The 14537-nt window shown below is 40.1% G+C and overlaps 1 pseudogene; it reads right to left on the bottom strand.

Moving 5' to 3' along the window:
- Positions 1–648: 648 nt before the first annotated feature.
- Positions 649–14528, bottom strand: LOC124355985 (annotated as a pseudogene).
- Positions 14529–14537: the final 9 nt, after the last annotated feature.

Genomic DNA, 14537 nt, shown 5'->3' with positions numbered 1-14537 from the left:
GTGTCGGCAGCCCCTCACTGAGAACAGTCCTTGAAGGTATTTCCGCACTCGACCCTACCATTCTTTGCACTTGTATCGTTGTGTCACCAAGCAATTGTACAGTGCGGTCGAGTTTGCTAGTCAGCTCTCCTTTGTGTCGGCAGCCTCTCACTAAGAACAGTCCTTGAAGGTATTTCCGCACTCGACCCTACCATTCTTTGCACTTGTATCGTTGTGTCACCAAGCAATTGTACAGTGCAGTCGAGTTTGCTAGTCGGCTCTCCTTTGTGTCGGCAGCCCCTCACTGAGAACAGTCCTTGAAGGTATTTCCGCACTCGACCCTACCATTCTTTGCACTTGTATCGTTGTGTCACCAAGCAATTGTACAGTGCAGTCGAGTTTGCTAGTCAGCTCTCCTTTGTGTCGGCAGCCTCTCACTAAGAACAGTCCTTGAAGGTATTTCCGCACTCGACCCTACCATTCTTTGCACTTGTATCGTTGTGTCACCAAGCAATTGTACAGTGCAGTCGAGTTTGCTAGCTGGCTCTCCTTTGTGTCGGCAGCCCCTCACTGAGAACAGTCCTTGAAGGTATTTCCGCACTCGACCCTACCATTCTTTGCACTTGTATCGTTGTGTCACCAAGCAATTGTACAGTGCAGTCGAGTTTGCTAGTCGGCTCTCCTTTGTGTCGGCAGCCCCTCACTGAGAACAGTCCTTGAAGGTATTTCCGCACTCGACCCTACCATTCTTTGCACTTGTATCGTTGTGTCACCAAGCAATTGTACAGTGCGGTCGAGTTTGCTAGTCAGCTCTCCTTTGTGTCGGCAGCCCCTCACTGAGAACAGTCCTTGAAGGTATTTCCGCACTCGACCCTACCATTCTTTGCACTTGTATCGTTGTGTCACCAAGCAATTGTACAGTGCAGTCGAGTTTGCTAGTCGGCTCTCCTTTGTGTCGGCAGCCCCTCACTGAGAACAGTCCTTGAAGGTATTTCCGCACTCGACCCTACCATTCTTTGCACTTGTATCGTTGTGTCACCAAGCAATTGTACAGTGCAGTCGAGTTTGCTAGTCAGGCTCTCCTTTGTGTCGACAGCCCCTCACTAAGAACAGTCCTTGAAGGTATTTCCGCACTCGACCCTACCATTCTTTGCACTTGTATCGTTGTGTCACCAAGCAATTGTACAGTGCGGTCGAGTTTGCTAGTCAGCTCTCCTTTGTGTCGGCAGCCTCTCACTAAGAACAGTCCTTGAAGGTATTTTCCGCACTCGACCCTACCATTCTTTGCACTTGTATCGTTGTGTCACCAAGCAATTGTACAGTGCAGTCGAGTTTGCTAGTCGGCTCTCCTTTGTGTCGGCAGCCCCTCACTGAGAACAGTCCTTGAAGGTATTTCCGCACTCGACCCTACCATTCTTTGTACTTGTATCGTTGTGTCACCAAGCAATTGTACAGTGCGGTCGAGTTTGCTAGTCAGCTCTCCTTTGTGTCGGCAGCCTCTCACTAAGAACAGTCCTTGAAGGTATTTCCGCACTCGACCCTACCATTCTTTGCACTTGTATCGTTGTGTCACCAAGCAATTGTACAGTGCAGTCGAGTTTGCTAGTCGGCTCTCCTTTGTGTCGACAGCCTCTCACTAAGAACAGTCCTTGAAGGTATTTCCGCACTCGACCCTACCATTCTTTGTACTTGTATCGTTGTGTCACCCAGCAATTGTACAGTGCAGTCGAGTTTGCTAGTCGGCTCTCCTTTGTGTCGACAGCCCCTTACTAAGAACAGTCCTTGAAGGTATTTCCGCACTCGACCCTACCATTCTTTTGTACTTGTATCGTTGTGTCACCAAGCAATTGTACAGTGCAGTCGAGTTTGCTAGTCGGCTCTCCTTTGTGTCGACAGCCCCTTACTAAGAACAGTCCTTGAAGGTATTTCCGCAATCGAACCTACCATTCTTTGTACTTGTATCGTTGTGTCACCAAGCAATTGTACAGTGCGGTCGAGTTTGCTAGTCAGCTCTCCTTTGTGTCGGCAGCCTCTCACTAAGAACAGTCCTTGAAGGTATTTCCGCACTCGACCCCTACCATTCTTTGCACTTGTATCGTTGTGTCCCCAAGCAATTGTACAGTGCAGTCGAGTTTGCTAGTCGGCTCTCCTTTGTGTCGACAGCCCCTTACTAAGAACAGTCCTTGAAGGTATTTCCGCAATCGACCCTACCATTCTTTGTACTTGTATCGTTGTGTCACCCAGCAATTGTACAGTGCAGTCGAGTTTGCTAGTCGGCTCTCCTTTGTGTCGACAGCCCCTTACTAAGAACAGTCCTTGAAGGTATTTCCGCAATCGACCCTACCATTCTTTGTACTTGTATCGTTGTGTCACCAAGCAATTGTACAGTGCGGTCGAGTTTGCTAGTCAGCTCTCCTTTGTGTCGGCAGCCTCTCACTAAGAACAGTCCTTGAAGGTATTTCCGCACTCGACCCTACCATTCTTTGCACTTGTATCGTTGTGTCACCAAGCAATTGTACAGTGCAGTCGAGTTTGCTAGTCGGCTCTCCTTTGTGTCGACAGCCCCTTACTAAGAACCAACAGTCCTTGAAGGTATTTTCCGCACTCGACCCTACTATTCTTTGTACTTGTATCGTTGTGCCATCCAGCAATTGTACAGTGCAGTCGAGTTTGCTACTCGGCTCTCCTTTGTGTCGACAGCCTCTCACTAAGAACAGTCCTTGAAGGTATTTCCGCACTCGACCCTACCATTCTTTGCACTTGTATCGTTGTGTCACCAAGCAATTGTACAGTGCAGTCGAGTTTGCTAGTCGGCTCTCCTTTGTGTCGACAGCCTCTCACTAAGAACAGTCCTTGAAGGTATTTCCGCACTCGACCCTACTCATTCTTTGCACTTGTATCGTTGTGTCACCAAGCAATTGTACAGTGCAGTCGAGTTTGCTAGTCGGCTCTCTCCTTTGTGTCGACAGCCCCTTACTAAGAACAGTCCTTGAAGGTATTTCCGCAATCGACCCTACCATTCTTTGTACTTGTATCGTTGTGTCACCAAGCAATTGTACAGTGCAGTCGAGTTTGCTACTCGGCTCTCCTTTGTGTCGACAGCCTCTCACTAAGAACAGTCCTTGAAGATATTTCCGCACTCGACCCTACCATTCTTTGTACTTGTATCGTTGTGTCACCCAGCAATTGTACAGTGCAGTCGAGTTTGCTAGTCGGCTCTCCTTTGTGTCGGCAGCCTCTCACTAAGAACAGTCCTTGAAGGTATTTCCGCACTCGACCCTACCATTCTTTGTACTTGTATCGTTGTGTCACCAAGCAATTGTACAGTGCGGTCGAGTTTGCTAGTCAGCTCTCCTTTGTGTCGGCAGCCTCCTCTCACTAAGAACAGTCCTTGAAGGTATTTCCGCACTCGACCCTACCATTCTTTGCACTTGTATCGTTGTGTCACCAAGCAATTGTACAGTGCAGTCGAGTTTGCTAGTCAGCTCTCCTTTGTGTCGGCAGCCTCTCACTAAGAACAGTCCTTGAAGGTATTTCCGCACTCGACCCTACCATTCTTTGCACTTGTATCGTTGTGTCACCAGGAATTGTACAGTGCAGTCGAGTTTGCTAGTCGGCTCTCCTTTGTGTCGGCAGCCCCTCACTGAGAACAGTCCTTGAAGGTATTTCCGCACTCGACCCTACCATTCTTTGCACTTGTATCGTTGTGTCCACCAAGCAATTGTACAGTGCAGTCGAGTTTTCTAGACGGCTCTCCTTTGTGTCGGCAGCCCCCTCACTGAGAACAGTCCTTGAAGGTATTTCGCACAATCGACCCCTACCAATTCTTTGCACTTGTATTCGTTGTGTCAAAAAACAATTTTACTGCTGGGGGGGGGGGGTGGGGGGGGGGGGGGGTGGGGGGGGGGGGGGGTGGGGGGGGGGGGGGGTGGGGGGGGGGGGGGGTGGGGGGGGGGGGGGGTGGGGGGGTAACACCTACTAAAAAGCGCTTTGCAGATGACTTATATAATTTGCTCAAGCAGGTCTGCCTTTGTTAATAAACAAAATCTATTATAAAACTGGTATAACGTCGTAGTGATATCGCGCGCTTACAACGAGATTTGGTAACTCAATCAAATAAAATTAGCACTATACTGAATCTTGCAGAATAATTTCGTGAAGCTAAAGAATACTTTATGCAAAATAATCTGGTCGATGTTAGCTGCACACGGAGCTATTTCTAGCTTCTATTACAGTTCCTGTAAGCATGTAAAGGTATAGATTTCCCCTTAATGTATGACAAAATACAGTTGGTTACGAGCGCCTGGTATTCTGAATGAAACGCAGCACGAACGAACAAATAAATCTGAGCGTAAACAGCGTTTGTTTATTAAAATATTAACTCCATGAATATCCTTTGAAAGCGAACTCATGTCAAGAGAGGTTCTTTATTTGTCAAGTTACGAGTAACAACTGATATTCGTGTCGCACAATGGATCTTTGATTTGAAATATCAATGAACTCTGTATTGAGCTGCCAGGAACCTTACTGATTTGTTCTGGATTTGAGAGCTCTTGATCTAAATACACTTCTTACCTGTTATTTAGTTGTATAAAAATATTTTGCGTTCTTTTATATGCAACTAATTAAAAGTTTTGTCTAAAACTTGGCCAGTTAGCCTGATAGGTTTGGGGTTGTTTTAAGTTCAACAAAGTTTCAACCTTGGTAACTAAATGTCCTTCTTAGACTTCTAAGTAAAACTTTTTCTAGTTGGACTATTAATTGGGAACGTAATCATACTAATATTGGTTCACTTTTAACGATTTTCAAAAAGCCGTTAATGGATAATGATTAACCGACAACTAAATGAAAAATTTAACATTATGCCGAAGCAGGAGTTTTGAAAATTGTTTTAGGAATCAAGTTCAAAGGCTACTTTTGGAGTTTTAAACAAATACAATTTGGATTTGGCACGCTCTCATATACACTATGCAATATAACTTAGTCAAGCAACGTCCGACGTGGCTGCTGCTTGGATAGGTGACAGCTGCGCGATCCTGTCCTTGCAAGCAGCCCGTCTGCCTAGCCATTGGTGGTGGATCGGAAGTCACCTTTAAGCCGTTGGTCCCAGGTTGTGCCATTAGAGGGCTTGTTAGCCTTAGCTTTGGAGCCATGACTATTGCGTTATTGGGGATAAATGTGAGCATATTTGTATTTCTTTCGCGGTCATCTGCAATGGAGCATTTCAAAAATACCAGCTTCATCTTCATCACTCCTCCAGCTTAACTACAAGTCTGATCATCGTGCATAAACATTAAAACATTATGTCACCGACCTCAATACGGTATTCAGGGAAAATCCAACGTCCTGCTCAAACCATTAACTTTTCAGAACGTCAATACTGTATTAGGAGAAAAGGGTTTTCATCGTGTTTGCCAACTAACCTCACAATATACCTCACCTACCTCATAGGCTGATTAGGAGAAACTAGCTAACGCCCAGGTTCACCAGCAGATTGTAGTGTTACTTCATCAACTTTAAAGATAGCGCTTAGAAGTATATTGTTTTCAGTACAGTTATGGGTTGTTTCAATAACAGTCTGAGGCTGTGTTCACTATAATAACTAAAAAATTTTAACATCCCTTCTTGGACCAAAACCAAAATTAAATTCATATTTAACCGTAATTTTACAGTTTAGACAAATTTCTCTGAAAAGTGATTTTTGTACAGTTATAGTTGCTAAGGTTTCGTTAACGTTCATTACATTTCTTTTAGATTCATGCTATTAAAATCGAAGGAGATGCAGTAAGGTAGTCGTAAAAATAAACGGTGCTAGGATATTTTTAAATTAGCGACAAATATGTCAAATTTAATCGAAATTGGAAAATTCCATTAGTTTAATTCTTACCATTAGCAACCACTAATGTGCGGATGTACATCTTAAATAGGATGAATATATTTTACAGTGTTAACAGTGTCTAAATTGATTTTCACCTTCATCATGACATTTTTCCACACTACTCGTACTTACATGGAAGAAGATAGAATATATACATATATATATATCGAACTACGTAATACTGACCTTATAAATCGAACTACGTACCCTTATCACGAGATCCTGAATAAACCTCGCTGTGGTGTGCCACCCGTAGCTTTTGCCGTCAGAGTCGGAGACGTCGTCTACAGGTCCAGAGTCCACCCTCCTCGGGCCATCCCCCAGCACCAGGCTGTACCGCACCTGCACTCTGATGGTCGAACCCCGTACAACGGTTTAGATACACGGAGACAACGCATCTGTAAAATCAAACATTGCATCAATACCGTATATAGTCGTGTCTAGTAACCTTGAGATTGGACTTACAAGGTATAATATGATGTTATGTCGTCCGGTAAAGATAATTTTATTAAGACTTGAGTTTTCAGAAAAAAACCATATAGTGAGGATAAAGAATGTGTCTCATTCTTTAGCATAATACTCAGAAACAAATCAAATGGGACTTGAACATTATTCCTCAAATGAATCTGTGAAATGGGTTTCCATATTTATTGGTGTAAAATTAAGTCTTGATACGCTTGGATATATTCCAAACGGATTGAGTTATCGATGTTAAATTTTCACCATACCTCTAAAATTAATTTTTTTGAACTTTTTGAAGAATAAAAATATTTCCCCCCTTTTTTAATGGGGGTAAAAGGAGTGCGTCAGTTTAAATTTTCAAATTAAGACCCCTATCCTGGATGTTTTGAGGGTGACAAGATTTTCACCATCTTTTCAAAGGGGGGCTGAAAGGGGATAACTTTAAAATTTCAAATTTAAACCCCTATCTTAGGGATCTGTAACTTTAAATGTATATTTAACGGAAACACAATGGTAACTCAAAAAAAACCACTTAATAAGTATGCTGAAGGTTGTATATTGATATCTCATTCTGTTTGGAATATATCCAAACGTATCAGGATTTAATTTACACCCTTAGATGTAACGCGTTGTTTGTCCATAACTTTACTAGAGATTTTTTTTATTCATGCAATTGTGTTTCTTTTGAATTTACCTTTCAAATGACATGTTACAAGATAAGGTTTGCAATTTTAAAATTTATAGTCACCCTCCCTCTACCAACCCGCGGGGGAGAAGGAGGGAAACATATGTTTATCCTTCAAAGAGTTTTATAAAAGTATTTTAATAGCTACGATGAAGAGTTTTACATCGATATCTCAATATATTTGGAATATATCCATGCGTATCAGGATTAAATTTACACCCTGTATAAAGCAAGATACATGACAATATTACTAAAGAGATCATAGAAAGTGGCAAATGAAACAAACTTATTTTCCAAATGATGTGATTAGGGAAGAAAGTCGCAGAGTAATGCATGAATAATGCAAACTATGTTAAATCATAGCATTAAAACTGATTTTAGATGGGGGATAGTTATAGTTAATCTGGTTCAACTAAATAGCGTTGCTTTGTGGCCAGAATCCTTTCAACCACATGTTTCATGATGGAGGAAATTGTGACATAGATTCAAAATTCTTTACTGGATGGTAATTTTAAAGGTACAATATTGCCTGTTTAATTTCAAAGATCATACACGTTTGAACCATGCCAATGCGTTGCACATTACAGTCCAGGATCCAAGAACCAAGATTCTGTACAATCCCACAACCTGGTTTTTCTTTAAATAGTTTTAGATAAATTTCTAAGTTAGAAATCGATCGCCAGCCACGTTAATTCTGGTGAAGGTCGGAATAGGAGGATATTGAAAGGAATAAAAGTACGAACCACATTATTGAAGTGACTACTTCTTTTGGCGGGCTATGGATGTATGTTTTTTGCACGGGGGGAAGACTGTCGTTTCGCGTCATAAAAGCCACGTTACGCTAGTTCTATTTCAGTGGCTACACTAAACTTACTAATTTAAAAACAAATTGTTCTATAGTGTTTTTGGAGAGCAGCGTGAAGGTGAAGTCAACATAGACCCTCATAGCCTCCGAGATGCTCCACTATACTATGTGTGCTGTACACGACGTATGCTGCTAAGACTAATCCTGTTTGACCGAGAACACTTCATTATGACTGAAGTGGTCCCTGTTGAGCAGCGTGAAGGTGAAGTCCACATAGACCCTCATAGCCTCCGAGGTGCTCCACTATAACTACGTGTGCTGCTGTGCACGACTTATATTGCTAGGACTAACCTGCTTGCCTGAGAACGCGCTCATTATGACTGAAGTGGTCCCTGTTGAGCGCAGCGTGAAGGTGATAGTGCAGTCATTGAAGCATTATTGCTCAGAATTTTTGTTTACTGTGAACCGAACTTGTATACAATTTTGGAATTAGGTTCATCTTACCCTTTTACTTCAAAAGTGAAAATGATTTGAACTCCGCAACGGGGGTGAAATCTTTTTTCCAAGATAAACCTCAGATATCGATTAGAAGGCCTAATTTTAAGATAAATTTCTAAGTTAGAAATCGATCGCCAGCCACGTTAATTCTGGTGAAGGTCGGAATAGGAGGATATATTGAAAGGAATAAAAGTACGAACCACATTATTGAGTGACTACTTCTTTTGGCGGGCTATGGATGTATGTTTTAGCACGGGGAAAACTGTCGTTTCGCGTCCATAAAAGCCACGTTACGCTAGTTCTATTCAGTGGCTACACTAAACTTACTAATTTAAACAAATTGTTCTATAGTGTTTTTGGAAAAAAATCATATTTATTGAGATACAGGATTACAGATTACCATATTTCTTCGGATAACCTGAAGAATCGTAAATCGCGTACTAGTCAAAAAATTTATGGTGGTATGCGTGTTTTTTAATAGTTTGGGTAATCTGATTTTATACCATAAAAGTTATAAAAATTGGTTATATATATATATATTTAAAATATTTTAATTTTAATTTCTCTAGGTCAAACTGCTGTTGTATATAAAATTTTGGCAAGTTATAAGGATTGTAACACTTATATTCCCAAGATTTATATTCACATCCCGTTATTAAGAAGGAGTCACTTCTATCAGTCAGTCCCGCGACTACTTTTCTATTTTTTTAGTTGTTTTTTTTTTTAGCTTGGAGTTAGACTTAAAACCGATCGTCACCATACACAAATAAATAGTTATAGTAGTCGGATTAAGAAATGAAAGCCACCATCTTAAGGACCTTGCGTATTCTACTTGTCGCTGATTAAAAATGTTTGTACTTGTCTGACGGTTGGTTTTAATCGTGGAAAGTTAAGAAAGACGTGATATTGGAAAAATATTATCCTTTCAGGATTATTACCTTTATGATACCTTCCCCTAAAGTTAGGGTGGCTGACAACCGATTTATTTCGTGGTGGAAATTTCTACATCTATTTCAAGAAACAGAAAAGATTGTATACATACTATGCAAAATTGTTTCTAGATCGTGGACTATGGTCTATTAAATCTAATACTGTGCCTTTTCTGATCTATTGTTTTGATATTTAAAACTGCCTAAGAATGCGTCAACTAGTTCGTAAAAACCAATTCAAATCCTCACATAAAATCTACCCTAATAGCCTACTACAGTTTATATTGTTAAAGTTTTATTCTCTATTCAACTTCTGTTTTACTAAAATACCTGAGTTTTGTAAAGTGAGTGAAGGATTTTTCTAGTTACCTAAAAAACACTACGAGAATCCATGTATAGGGGTGAAAAGTGAACACTGGACTGTCTAAACAATGGTGCAAATAGGGGTCGCCTGTTTGGTGCTCAACTGAAAGTACATGTTGAAACTAACCAAATAGATGTGAGCAAATCTCTACATTTGAATCAAAACTATACCTGTTGAGGGTATTGTGTGTGCAACTTATGATAGATCGATGCTACATAAGTTTCATACAAAAACGTGTGGCTCCAAAAAAGGTGATTAATAACTGTCATTTAGCTTTTTCTAATGCACGGTTATTTGGTAAGGGTAGGGGGCTAGCAGATGAGGTGGTTTTCTCACAGTGATTGATAACTTAACCTTCATTGCTGTTCTCTAAAATCGGCCGAAGTTTGACGCCGTTCTCATCAGCATCTGAGGAAATGCAAATTCATTTTTATATTTTATTCCTGTAATTTACATGCAAATCTATGATTGAATTAGTCAAAGTGGTATTTTGTGCCTTTGTCATACAAAGAAAAGTGCTTGTGTAGTAATCTGAAAACTAAAAATTAACTCAAGGAACATAAAAAATCTCTGTTAACCTGCATTATTTTGAGACTTTTTCACCTCATTTTCACGTCAAAAAAAAATGTCGTGGATGAACAAAAACAGTTTTCTCAGGCTGGTCATATGGCAACGACCCTACAATATTAATTTTAAATGACCGCTTTATGCAAGAAAGGGGTGTTCTATTAGTAATAAAATACCTAAACGGATGGAACTTTGTTCCAAAGAAGCTTAACGTTAAGTAAATTGGAATATAGAGTGATTATGGTAGTAAAACATAGATAATCGTAACAGCTAACCTGGATTGACGTGTAAAAGGAAATAGTTAGAACCAGAAATAAGATGACAGATAATCATTCCAGGCGAGTTTCTTTATAAACCTTTCCAAAACTGAAGAATATCTTAGTATAAGTAATTTAAGTGTTTAATAATCGCATTGGTATTTAAAACGGTTTTCAATTTTAACATAATCTTATTCTGTCATAATTCGATTATGAGAACGAGTCAATTCTAAGAAATACTAACCGGAAGTTCTATTCCGAAGTTGTATTATTTAAAGTTGCCTTGTTATTATGAGTTAATGAATTCTGAAGAAAAGAGCTACTGTAACTTAAACTTCTTAGAGTTAGCAACAAATAGTTGAATCATTACGTTTCTAGAGAGAGAGTATACGTGCCTAAATATAATTAATCGTATAAAATGTCCATGAACAGCAAACGGATCGTCGAGGAATGTTTTTTTTTACTTAATTTGTGATTATGGATAGTTTAAAGAAACAGGTTTTTACATCGTCATGGGCAAAAGTTTGTGTTTTAATGTATACAACTTGTGTTGATATTTTTTGCATATTATTAGTCTATCCAAATTTTTATAACTTGTATTGCATTATGGACTACTGCATTAATTAGGATTTGAAACATGAAGAAGTGGACATACAACACTTCTCGAAACTTTATGTTAATTTGTTGGCCAAAACGGTGGTACAGTTTATTTATTTGTAGTGATCACTCCAATATAACTCTGTCTTATGATTGTAAAATCCAACTACAAAAAATAATACACCAGTATTACATTTTCTATTGTGGTTTCTTGATATATACTTTATAAACTGTTTAGGTAAACGTTTGGACACAAAAGGCATATGCTGCAGCCTATGATTTTTTCCATAGTTCAACTAGTAAACACTATAAAAACTTTAGTTTTATATTTTAATGTCAGAATGTATATCTTCCACTTAGTTTTTGACCCAGAATAGCTCCACTTAAATCGCAGCTCTCACCGTGAATATCCTTGATGCCATTAGGGTAAAGAGCGAGGTTTCCAGTCGAAGCCGCCGTAGGTGAAGTAGGTGGTCTCTAGTTTGGTGGCCTGTGGAGGGTTCTTGGCGGCGCTCTGGTGGTGCTGGCGCGGCATTTGGTGGCCGAATATCGATGAAGGGACGCGGAAGTCGGTGTCGAACATCGTCCTCACATGGCCCATGCTCAGTTCCAGCTGGAACTCCCCGTTGTTGTCAGCGAAGTTCCGGACGTAAAGTTCACTGACAGCGATGTAGTTACGGTTCCCCTGGGCTGGACACTCAGTCGTGAACTTCACCTGGACATAATGTAAGTAGTAATTTATAGAAGTATGTATAATATGCTAGTATGTCCAAATCAGAGGACCTATGGAATCTTATTTTGCGTGAGAAAGTAAGAGATGGAAGTATTGCAAGTACCGAAAAATTATACTTATTCCAGTCTCTTATGTCCTTCCTGCAAGCCAACCACTTGTATACGCTTTAGTTAACCTCCATTCAAAAGCAAAATAGTACGTGTTTCAAATAAGTACACTTTTTTATATGTATTGATAATTATATTGCAGTGTTGCTAGATGTGGAGTAACCAACCTGTAACAAATGTGTCGTTATTGGAAACTCGAGCTATTGTTCAAACAAATACAAGATAAACATGTTTTAGATTTTCTAAAAATGTGGATTGATTATCTACACATTTAAATTTAAAAATGAATTGTTTAAACTCATCCGTATGTTGAATTATGGCGACCGAACTAAATACACGAATAAAGCAGTACAAGTAAAATGACGTCTACCGTAACTACTTGTAAAATACGAAAATTTCACTTCAAAATAAGGTACTTTTAAAGTTTTCTACAGTGTTTTCAGGTTTAGATTCATGGATGCGAATGGACGGTTTTGTTTCATTCAATTCACTGAAATGATACATGACACAAATTAAATTTCTTCAACTGTTAAGTATTAGAAACCAGTTAGGATAGTTTAATGAAAAGTAAAGTGATATTTTGGTTTTTCAAATTCAAATACACTTATTTTTCATGCACTTTCAAAACGGTAAAAAATATTTTTGGAAATAGTTTATCGTAATAATACTGATACATAAATAGTTTTATCTATAATTTGTTCTTTTTTTTTCAATGTTTAAACACTCTCACTTCTGTGTATTACTGAGTGTGTAATGGAAAACCGATTAAAAAACAAAGCAATAAAAAAGATGTAACTTGAGGTACTCCTCTATATTTCAGGTGCTATACATGGCTTATGTTGCTGACACTAATCTATTTTTACAGCATAATATAATTCCACATAAGCCCTCGTAGCAATATTAAGATAAATTTGGGAATTGCAGGTTTTTTCGATATCAAGAACTGCGTGCAATAATTCCACAGCCTCAATCTCACAATACCCTCTTCAAAACCCAACGTTTTGAATTTTTTTGTGCACTGCTGGCAACCAATTAGGACCTGCGATCTTTATGGGTGACTCTACACTAAAAGTTGTCAGGTTTAAGAAATTTCTAGGAATGTACCTCAATCTACGACTGAATTTAATGAGCGCCAAAATCAGCTCAGACATCTATTTTCTGAGGTATTTAGCAAAGTACTGTCCAGGTCAAGTACTGATTACGGCGTATTTTGGCTTGATATAACCCGGTATGGCCTATAAAGTGTTTCCTTTGGGGAACTATGCTTCAAAGACTATTGGGAATCCGAAAAAGTCGAGTCCAACCATCGCAAAAATCAAATTTAAAATCGTGTAGAAAGGTTTTAAAAGAAATTTCAGCTGATAACTCTGCCATGAGTCTACATATTGGAAAACAACTTTTTAATAAATATACCACAACCAGAGGTAAAGATATACATATATATGAGGCATGTTATAGAACAAACAATCGAACTGAGAGACACATAACGGTGGTTTATGAACGCCTGCCCTCGCAAGCGAGTGTTCTATTCCTCAACAGACTACTCCAAGGCTAAATGCGTTAAAGACTTGCCTAAAACACTGTCTTCTTAGTTTCACAGCCATTTTAAAATGCAGGTGAGTTTTTGGAATTTAACTGAGAACCGCCCAAATAATGGACTGACACCACTGCTCGACGTGGGTTGCATTTGCCACGTATGAAAGAGGGTGATTGTAAAGATCTCCGCTGTATGGCATGTGCTGTACACGACATATGTTTCTGACACTAACCTGTTTGCCTGAGAACGCCTCATTATGACTGAAGTGGTCCCTGTTGAGCAGAGTGAAGGTGAAGTCCACATAGACCATCATTGCCTCCGAGGTGCTCCACTATACTACGTGTGCTGTAACAGGAACTCATGATGCTAAGACTAACCTGTTTGCCTGAGAACGCCTCATTATGACTGAAGTAGTCCCTGTTGAGCAGCGTGAAGGTGAAGTTAACATAGACTCTCATAGCCTCCGAGATGCTCCACTATACTACGTGTGCTGTACACGACTTATATTGCTAAGACTAACCTGTTTGCCTGAGAACGCCTCATTATGACTGAAGTAGTCCCTGTTGAGCAGCGTGAAGGTGAAGTCAACATAGACTCTCATAGCCTCCGAGATGCTCCACTATACTTACGTGTGCTGTATACGACTTATATTGCTAAGACTAACCTGTTTGCCTGAGAACGCTCATTATGACTGAAGTAGTCCCTGTTGAGCAGCGTGAAGGTGAAGTCAACATAGACTCTCATAGCCTCCGAGATGCTCCACTATACTACGTGTGCTGTACACGACTTATATTGCTAAGACTAACCTGTTTGCCTGAGAACGCCTCATTATGACTGAAGTGGTCCCTGTTGAGCAGCGTGAAGGTGAAGTCCACATAGACCCTCATAGCCTCCGAGGTGCTCCGCCACACTAGGTAGACCCCTAGCACTTTGTCGGTACGGGAGAAGGTGATTGCCCATCGTTGGTGACCGCAGGTGAACTCCTTGGAAGTGATGTCCCTCTCCAGGTCCCTGGTCACCGACTTGGTCACGATAAACGTGAACACGTGTGTGTCGGCGCGGTCCGGGATCTTGACGAAACGGTACAGCAACGCCATGTCTCGTCTCTATGTGGCCGGTTGTTTCACATCTTCCTGCAA

This window comes from Homalodisca vitripennis, chromosome 2 (genome assembly GCF_021130785.1).
Source record: "Homalodisca vitripennis isolate AUS2020 chromosome 2, UT_GWSS_2.1, whole genome shotgun sequence".
Classification (NCBI taxonomy): domain Eukaryota; kingdom Metazoa; phylum Arthropoda; class Insecta; order Hemiptera; family Cicadellidae; genus Homalodisca; species Homalodisca vitripennis.
The sequence above is the reverse complement of the archived record's forward strand: the minus strand, read 5'-3'. Positions and strand labels throughout refer to the sequence as shown.